Source organism: Aquarana catesbeiana, linkage group LG10 (assembly GCF_042186555.1).
Source record: "Aquarana catesbeiana isolate 2022-GZ linkage group LG10, ASM4218655v1, whole genome shotgun sequence".
In the NCBI taxonomy this organism is placed as follows: Eukaryota; Metazoa; Chordata; class Amphibia; order Anura; family Ranidae; genus Aquarana; species Aquarana catesbeiana.
The window spans coordinates 262509560-262519318 of NC_133333.1; positions in this window are offsets into that span (position 1 = coordinate 262509560).

Below are 9759 nucleotides of genomic sequence, written 5' to 3' on the forward strand. Positions count from 1 at the left end.
TCCCTGTGCTGAGTTCCCGGGTCTGTACACCCGCTGTGCCCATTATGAGGGGTTTCCACCATCCCTGTGCTGAGTTCCCGGGTCTGTACACCCGCTGTGCCCATTATGAGGGGTTCTCACCATCCCTGTACTGAGTTCCCGGGTCTGTACACCCGCTGTGCCCATTATGAGGGGTTCTCACCATCCCTGTGCTGAGTTCCCGGGTCTGTACACCCGCTGTGCCCATTATGAGGGGTTCTCACCATCCCTGTGCTGAGTTCCTGGGTCTGTACACCCGCTGTGCCCATTATGAGGGGTTCTCACCATCCCTGTGCTGAGTTCCCTGGTCTGTACACCCGCTGTGCCCATTATGAGGGGTTCTCACCATCCCTGTGCTGAGTTCCCTGGTCTGTACACCCGCTGTGCCCATTATGAGGGGTTCTCACCATCCCTGTGCTGAGTTCCCGGGTCTGTACACCCGCTGTGCCCATTATGAGGGGTTCTCACCATCCCTGTGCTGAGTTCCCGGGTCTGTACACCCGCTGTGCCCATTATGAGGGGTTCCCACCATCCCTGTGCTGAGTTCCCTGGTCTGTACACCCGCTGTGCCCATTATGAGGGGTTCCCACCATCCCTGTGCTGAGTTCCCGGGTCTGTACACCCGCTGTGCCCATTATGAGGGGTTCCCACCATCCCTGTGCTGAGTTCCTGGGTCTGTACACCCGCTGTGCCCATTATGAGGGGTTCTCACCATCCCTGTGCTGAGTTCCCGAGTCTGTACACCCGCTGTGCCCATTATGAGGGGTTCTCACCATCCCTGTGCTGAGTTCCCTGGTCTGTACACCCGCTGTGCCCATTATGAGGGGTTCTCACCATCCCTGTGCTGAGTTCCCGGGTCTGTACACCCGCTGTGCCCATTATGAGGGGTTCTCACCATCCCTGTGCTGAGTTCCCAGGTCTGTACACCCGCTGTGCCCATTATGAGGGGTTCTCACCATCCCTGTGCTGAGTTCCCAGGTCTGTACACCCGCTGTGCCCATTATGAGGGGTTCTCACCACCCCTGTCCACTTGGTGTCTAGCTGGCTGTAATGTTTTATCTCTGGCGGTAAAAGGGGCGGGCTTTATTGCCGGACTTGTGTCTCTTTGCGGCGGATTTGCCTTTCGCTGAACGCTCTCAGCACACAGACTGAGCTGTCAAAGGCATCTTTTAGTCCCAGGGCCGGTACAAGGGGTGGGCAGGAGGGGCAGCTGCCCCTGGCACAGATGAGGAAGGGTGCAAAGAACAGACATTGGGTGGTACGCCCCTTTCTATGACAAGTATTAATAGTGGGGGAGGGGGGTGCAGTTCTAGATTATTCTAGAATATTTTGAGGAGACATTGGGGGGTGGGAAGGGTTTAAGCTGGTAGATTTTTGCCTGAAAACGTTTGTTATTGGTGATTTCCTGATGAATGGGGGGGGGGGGGGGGGACACATTGACGTTCGTTGGATGGATCATGAAGGAGATCGAAGGTCAAAATAAGGAATAAAATTCGATCTGTCTATGTCCTCCAGGAACGTTGTTTGTATCGTATTTGTATTCTCTTGTAAAGGATTGAAAATCAAACATTCGATGTCTATACATTTCTCCAACAAATCTACCAAAATTTCATTGATCGTCGTCACATCGAATGTTCTGTGGAACGATCGTAAACAAGCAGTTGTTTTTTCACTGCTCATTCCCTGGAAATCTCTATACATGTTCCGGGACCTTCATCCACTTCACAATGACAGTCAATGACGGACGCACACCGACGTGACATCGAATGAAGGATCCTTGAAAAGGTCGATCGGCCCGGTGTGAATTCCGAATTGATTGTTTTCTCTGTATTTGGAGAGGTCGCCCTCCAGTATATAATTATGGGCCCCGGATAACCTTCGTTATTTATGGTCACATTGGGGAGTCCTGCGTCGGCGGCCATAGAGAACGGCGAGAAGAATCCGCGCCATTGTCCTCCACTGACAGACAGATTCTGCTCCGGCGCACTTAAACTGCCAGCTCGGTGAAATCATCCAATCCATCATGGGGGGCGTCTTCCCCTCGCCTGTGAGATAAACGGGGGCATGAACTGGTCCCCCAGTAGGGGGCGACCCCCGCCACCCTCATTAAAGTGTCAATCAAGAAGAGTCATTGAATCTTCGCTCCGCCGACCGCCATTGTTTTCCAACTGCGAGACGTTTCACCAGCCAAGTCCTGAGCCGCCTTTCCTGAGGGGCTAGAAGAATCGCATCTCCCACCGAGACCTTCCACAAATATCACCCAATATTGTCAAAAGTATTGGGACGCCTGCCTTTACACACACATGACATTTAATGACATCCCAGTCTTAGTCCGGAGGGTTCAATATTGAGTTGGCTCCGCCCTTTGCAGCTATAACAGCTTCAACTCTTCTGGGAAGGCCATTCACAAGGTTTAGGAGGGTGTCTATGGGAATGTTTGACCATTCTTCCAGAAGAGCATTTGTGAGGTCAAGCACTGATGTTGGATGAGAAGGCCTGGCTCACAGTCTCCACTCTAATTCATCCCAAAGGTGTTCTATCGGGTTGAGGTCAGGACTCTGTGCAGACCAGTCAAGTTCCTCCACCCCAAACTCACTCATCCATGTCTTTATGGACCTTGCTTTGTGCACTGGTGGGCAGTCATGTATGAACAGGAAGGGGCCGTCCCCAAACTCCTCCCACAAAGTTGGGAGCATGAAAATGTCCAAAATGTCTTGGTATGCTGACGCCTTAAGAGTTCCCTTCACTGGAACTAAGGGGCCAAGCCCAACCCCTGAAAAACAACCCCCACACCATAATCCCCCCCCCCCCGCACCATAATCCCCCCTCCCCCCGCACCATAATCCCCCCTCCCCCCCAACACCATAATCCTCCCTCCACCCCCCACCATAATCCCCCCTCCACCCCCCACCATAATCCCCCCTCCCCCCCAACACCATAATCCCCCCCACCCCCACACCATAATCCCCCCTCCACCAAATGATTTGGACCAGTGCACAAAGCAAGGTCCATAAAGACATGGATGATCCAGTTTGGGGTGGAGGAACATGACTGACCTGCACAGAGTCCTGACCTCAACCCCTTAGAACACCTTTGGGATGAATTAGAACGGGGAATGCGAGCCAGGCCTTCTCGTCCAACATCAGTGCCTGAACTCACAAAAGCTCCTCTGGAAGAATGGTCAAACATTCCCATAGACACCCTCCTAAACCTTGTGGACAGCTTTCGGTCTAAGACTGGAATGTTATTACAGTTCATGTGTGTGTAAAGGCAGGTGTCCCAATACTTTTGGTAATATAGTGTATAGCCAAATACAACCGAATATAACCAATTACCACTGAATATCTTTGAATATTACCGAATATAACCGCTCTCCGCCTACCATGACTTTTATTATTAATTTTTACCTCTGAATAAAACTCTTCAAATAAAGAATTGTTGGGAGGTGCAGAGACATTCTCTAGGTACACCGGGCGGTGCCTGAGTGGTGCGGCTTAGGCCTGTGATTGGTTCCTCTGACAGGGGGTGTGTCCGGGACTCCAGGCGCTGGGAGTGTAAAACCAGTTCATGTACCAAATGAAAGGAAACTTCCAACAGACTCCAGCAGAGCACGGCTCCCTTCATGGGCCCCAATAATCTTCGGTGGGTTTTGGGGGTGTGTTCGGACACATAGACTAACATCGAGGTGCGTTTACAGGCTGAAAACTAGACGCTCAATTCCCGTAACAGCGGCTTTTCTTTCAACTCTGTGTGATGAAGTTATAAACGCCTTGCGGAGGTCTCTGTGCAACAATGGAGGCCCTTACTTTGTTACTCTGCCAGGATTCAGATCTGTGAGGTCTCCATGGCTTCCCTCCAAGCTTTATCCTGTATTAGTCCCTGATGAAGGGAGAGTGACTTGGCCCCTGGTGAAGAAAAAATTATTTGGACCCTGATGAAGGAGTGTTTTTGCCCCTGATGAAAGAGGAGCACTTTGGCCCCTGATAGAGGGAGAGTGATTTGGCCCCTGGTGATGAAAGTGTGATTGGCCCCTGATGAAAAAGGAGTAATTTGGCCTTTGATGGATTGATTTGTCCCCTGATGAATGGACAGTGACTAGGCCCCTGATGGAGGAATAATTTGGTCCCTGGTGGAGTGATTTGATCCCTGATGGAGAAATTATTTGGCCCCTAATGAAGCAGGAGTAGTTTGGTCCCTGATGAAGGAGGAGTGATTAGGCCGCTTGATGGAGTGATTTAGACCCTGACGAAGGAGCAGTGATTTTGCTCCAGAAGAAGAAAAACAATTTGGACCCTGATGAAGGGGGGATTTAGTCACGGATAAAGAAGCAATGTTTTACCCCTGATGAAAGAGGAGTGATTTCCCCCTGATAAAAGAAGAGCGATTTAGTCCCTGATGAAGAAGTACTTTGGCCCCTCATGAAGGAGGAGTTATTTTTGCCTCTGATGAAAGGAGAGTAATTTGGCCCTTAGTGAAGAGTGATTTGGCTCGATGAAGGAGTGATTTTTTCCCCTGATGATGAGGAGTGATTTTTCCCCTGATGAAGGAGGAGTAATTTGGACCCTGATGAAGGAGGAGTAATTTGGCCCCTAATGAAGGAGGAGTGATTTGGCCCCTAATGAAGGAGGAGTGATTTGGCCCCTGATGAAGGAGGAGTGATTTGGCCCCTAATGAAGGAGGAGTGATTTGGCCCCTAATGAAGGAGGAGTGATTTGGCCCCTAATGAAGGAGAAGTGATTTGGCCCCTAATGAAGGAGGAGTGATTTGGCCCCTGATGAAGGAGGAGTGATTTGGCCCCTGATGAAGGAGGAGTGATTTGGCCCCTAATGAAGGAGAAGTGATTTGGCCCCTAATGAAGGAGGAGTGATTTGGCCCCTAATGAAGGAGGAGTGATTTGGCCCCTGATGAAGGAGGAGTGATTTGGCCCCTAATGAAGGAGGAGTGATTTGGACCCTGAAAGATGTTGGCTGTTTTAATCTGATTGATTCATTAACAATGTCATTCCTCCTCTTCCATTGGTCTGGCGCTCCTTTCTGCATGTTTGTGGGCGGAGTTCGAACAATTGGAGGGAGAAATGATGGCTAAAAATTATTCAAATGTGAAATCCCAGAACATTCACAACCCCCAATAAGTGAATGGTGTACCCCAATCAGAGATTACCGTGAGCGTACGGCGTATCTCCCCAGATAGAGGAGTGTAAGCTCTGATCAGACACGCCCACCAGCAGATCGAACGTCACCACCCGACCTCAAAGAACGACTTTCTCATTTATTGTGGAGCCGTATTCAGGATTTCTGGAAGCAGAATGATGGAATCTCCGGAGAAAAATCAATCAGATCGAAGGTCAGAAGATATGTAAACATGACCTCATTGGATAAGCTGGGGTCACCCGTACATCTGGTTATCTGGCACACGGCCAATGTAAAGAAGAAGGAACTCTGACATCACAGCGTGATCTTCTCCCAGAGGTTTAAAGGGGAACTCCATCCAGTAAATAGGAACTCCTCATAATGGGCACAGCGGGTGTACAGACCCGGGAACTCAGCACAGGGATGGTGGGAACCCCTCATAATGGGCACAGCGGGTGTACAGACCCAGGAACTCAGCACAGGGATGGTGGGAACCCCTCATAATGGGCACAGCGGGTGTACAGACCCGGGAACTCAGCACAGGGATGGTGGGAACCTCTCATAATGGGCACAGCGGGTGTACAGACCCGGGAACTCAGCACAGGGATGGTGAGAACCCCTCATAATGGGCACAGCGGGTGTACAGACCCGGGAACTCAGCACAGGGATGGTGGGAACCCCTCATAATGGGCACAGCGGGTGTACAGACCCGGGAACTCAGCACAGGGATGGTGAGAACCCCTCATAATGGGCACAGCGGGTGTACAGACCCGGGAACTCAGCACAGGGATGGTGAGAACCCCTCATAATGGGCACAGCGGGTGTACAGACCCCATAACTCAGCACAGGGATGGTGGGAACCCCTCATAATGGGCACAGCGGGTGTACAGACCCGGGAACTCAGCACAGGGATGGTGAGAACCCCTCATAATGGGCACAGCGGGTGTACAGACCCGGGAACTCAGCACAGGGATGGTGGGAACCCCTCATAATGGGCACAGCGGGTGTACAGACCCGGGAACTCAGCACAGGGATGGTGAGAACCCCTCATAATGGGCACAGCGGGTGTACAGACCCGGGAACTCGGCACAGGGATGGTGAGAACCCCTCATAATGGGCACAGCGGGTGTACAGACCCGGGAACTCAGCACAGGGATGGTGGGAACCCCTCATAATGGGCACAGCGGGTGTACAGACCCGGGAACTCAGCACAGGGATGGTGGGAACCCCTCATAATGGGCACAGCGGGTGTACAGACCCCATAACTCAGCACAGGGATGGTGGGAACCCCTCCATTGAACAGAGCTGATTCAGCAGGAACTGTGCTTTCTTTCTTCCTTTACAAGATTGGCTTTGTTATAGCGACATCCCCAATCTCTCCCCTCCGACAAGCCGGCACCAGCTCTACTGACTCCAGAATCAGCAGACCCCTCTATAGCCGTGTATGAAGATCTCTGGGGGACAGATTGTTTAAAGGTAGACGAAGTAATCTGGATGGCCGCACACCGGACAAGATGCAAATGCTTTTATTGATAAAAACTGGAACATGGAATGCACAAGACACTACAGTAGGAACGTACAGGAATCAGCTTACTCTAAGCACTTGTCGTAAGTGTGAAACGCGTCAGCTGATTCCTGTACGTTCCTACTGTAGTGTCTTGTGCATTCCATGTTCCAGTTTTTATCAATAAAAGCATTTGCATCTTGTCCGGTGTGCGGCCATCCAGATGACTTTGTCTACCTTTGCTCGTCTCAGCATTAGCCAGCACCTGGGGCTCTTTTCCTTTGGAGGATTTTAATTGGCTCACTCACCTGTCAGCCTAGTCCTGCCTGAGCGGTGGAGTTTTCTTTGCTTCGTTTGGATTTCTGGACAGATTGTTTAACCGATCGTCCTCTCTGAAGCCTCAGAGCTCATCATTCACCCGAAGAATCTCAGCCCAGAATTGTCCTTTTCAGAACATTTGTTTCTCTAATCTGAAATGACAAAAATCTGAAGGAGCAGATGGAGGACTTTTCTCCAACCATGGAAAGCGATGAATGTGGAATATGTTCTAATGAAGCGCAATGAATAGTCCGGGATTCCATTCATGTGGAAGGTCTATATGACATTGTCAGGGCTCATGTCATGTTAGGGTTAACCCTAAGGCTCATCTGACTCAGTGATGGAACGTTCTGATGAACAATATCAGAAGAATTAATCTAACTATATATATGGCCAACTCCATGATAAATCCAGCTCTGGCCATCAATGTCCTAATGACCCATCAGGTGGCACCAACATGGCAGTTTATGGCTCCATCAGAGAGGAGAAAAAAATGTCCTTCAAAAAGGAGGTCTTTGTCTTCCTTTGGTCAATGGAGAAATGTTAGAGATTCCAGTCATGCATACTTTATACATTGTTCCAGCTTGGACCAACTATGTCTATACTAGACGTGGCCGATCCCCCAGAAGCTCCAAATTACCGAAGTAGATACCACTACTACACCTCTACTCCACTCTTACTACACCTCTACTCCACCACTACTGCATGACTGCTACACCTCCACTGCACCACTATTACACCTCTACTACAGCCTAACCCTACTACACCACTACTACATCTCTACTGCACCACTTCTACACCTCTGCCTAACCCTAGCAATAACCCTAACACTAGCTATCATCCTAACTTTAGCCGAACTCTAGCCATAACTTTAAACCTAACCCCCAACCCTAAGCCTAATCCTAGCCATAACCCTAACCTTAGCAATAACCCAAACCCTAGCCTATCCTTAGCCTACCCAAAGCCATAACCCTAACCTTAGAAATGACCCTAACCCTTCTGCAAAATAAATTAGCTCTAACTCTAACCCTAACTCATAATCCTAGCTTAACCCTCACCCTAAACTAACCCTAGTCATAACCCCAACCAGAGCCATAACCCTAACCCTTCTGCAAGAGAAATTAACTCTAGCTCCAACCCGAGCATAACCCTAACCTTTACCCTAAATTGTGTGTAACTTGTGTTTGACTGTGTAAAGCTCAAACAATTACATAATCTGCTTTTTGGCCCCTGTTCCAGCCCATTCCTTCTGCAGAGAAGCCCCTCCCCCGAGCAAATTGTCCTTCCATCTCTGTTCCTGGTGTCCCTTCTGCAAGAGAAATGAGCTCAACCCAAACCCTTGCCATAATCCTAACCCTAGCCTAACACTAGCCATAACCCTAGCCATAACCCTAACACTAGCCATAACCCTAACCCTAGCCTAACACTAGCCATAATCCTAACCTTAGCCATAATCCTAATCCTAAATCTTCTACAAGAGAAATAAGCTCAAACCCTAACCCAAACCCTAGCCAGGGCCCTAACCTGAGCCATAACCCTAACCCTTCTACAAGAGAGATGAGCTCTAACCCTAACCGTAGACTTAACCTCAACCTGAAACATAACCTGAACCCCCATGCTAACCCTAGCCAAACTGTAGCCATAACCCTAAACCGAGCCCTTACTCTAACCTGAGCCACAACTCTAACCCTATCCCTAGCATAACCCACTATCCCTAGCCATAACCCAAACCCAAGCATAACCCTTGCCGTATCCATAGCCTACCACTAGCCATAAATCTAACCCTAGCCTAAACCTAACCCAAGCCAAAACCCTAGCCATAACCCTAACCAAAGCCACAACTGTAACCCTAGCTTAACCCTATCCATAACCATACCCTAACCTAGACGTAACCCTTACCCTAAACCTAGCCATAATTCTAGCCATAACCTTAACCCTAATGCTAGCCATAATGCTAACCCCAGCTGTATCCCTAAGCAGTACACCCTAAGTAACACTAAGTTATTTTACTCACACTTGTACAACTTTACATTTGTGCGATTTCTACACTTGTGTGACATGTCATGGGACATTGGACCCCAAACTTGCTTGACAAGTCACACCCCATGTTTCCCAATGAGTACCATTCATATCTGTGTGACTTAAAGTTGCAACGACTTTAAAGAATTTCCTTCACTACTTTGGCCTGACTTTTCATGCATGGTATACATGCGACTTGAGGACCATAGACTTTCTATGTAAACCATCAAAAATCACATAAAAGACACACCTGCATGATATATATGTGAATTGTGTGCGACTTTGTAAAGCACAATCACATAGTCTGCTTTTTGGAAGTGTAATTAAGTAATACAATAGAAATGACTTTACGCTGCAGAATAAATGAGCATTTCCTACGTCCGTTCCCATCGCCCCGGATTACTCCGTCTGTATTCCTTCTTCTTATATTGTGACTACATGTCAGCTTCCTCTCTGAATAATTCCCAGTGTAGTCACCCATAAAGGAGACTACAAGTATCCTCACAGACTTCCATTATCTGTAGAGATGGTGGTTTGGCGCGGTTCGCTTTTTAGCGGTTGGCGTGGTTCGGTATGGTGGTTGACATGGTTTGGTGGTTGGTGTGGTTCGGTATGGTCGTTGGCGTGGGTCAGATTAGAGGTTGCCGCAGTTCGGTTTGGCAGTTGGGGTGGTTAGGTATGGTGGTTTACACGGTTTGGTTTGGGGTTTGGCATGGTTCGGTATGGTCGTTGGCGTGGTTCGGATTAGAGGTTGGTGCAGTTCGGTTTGGC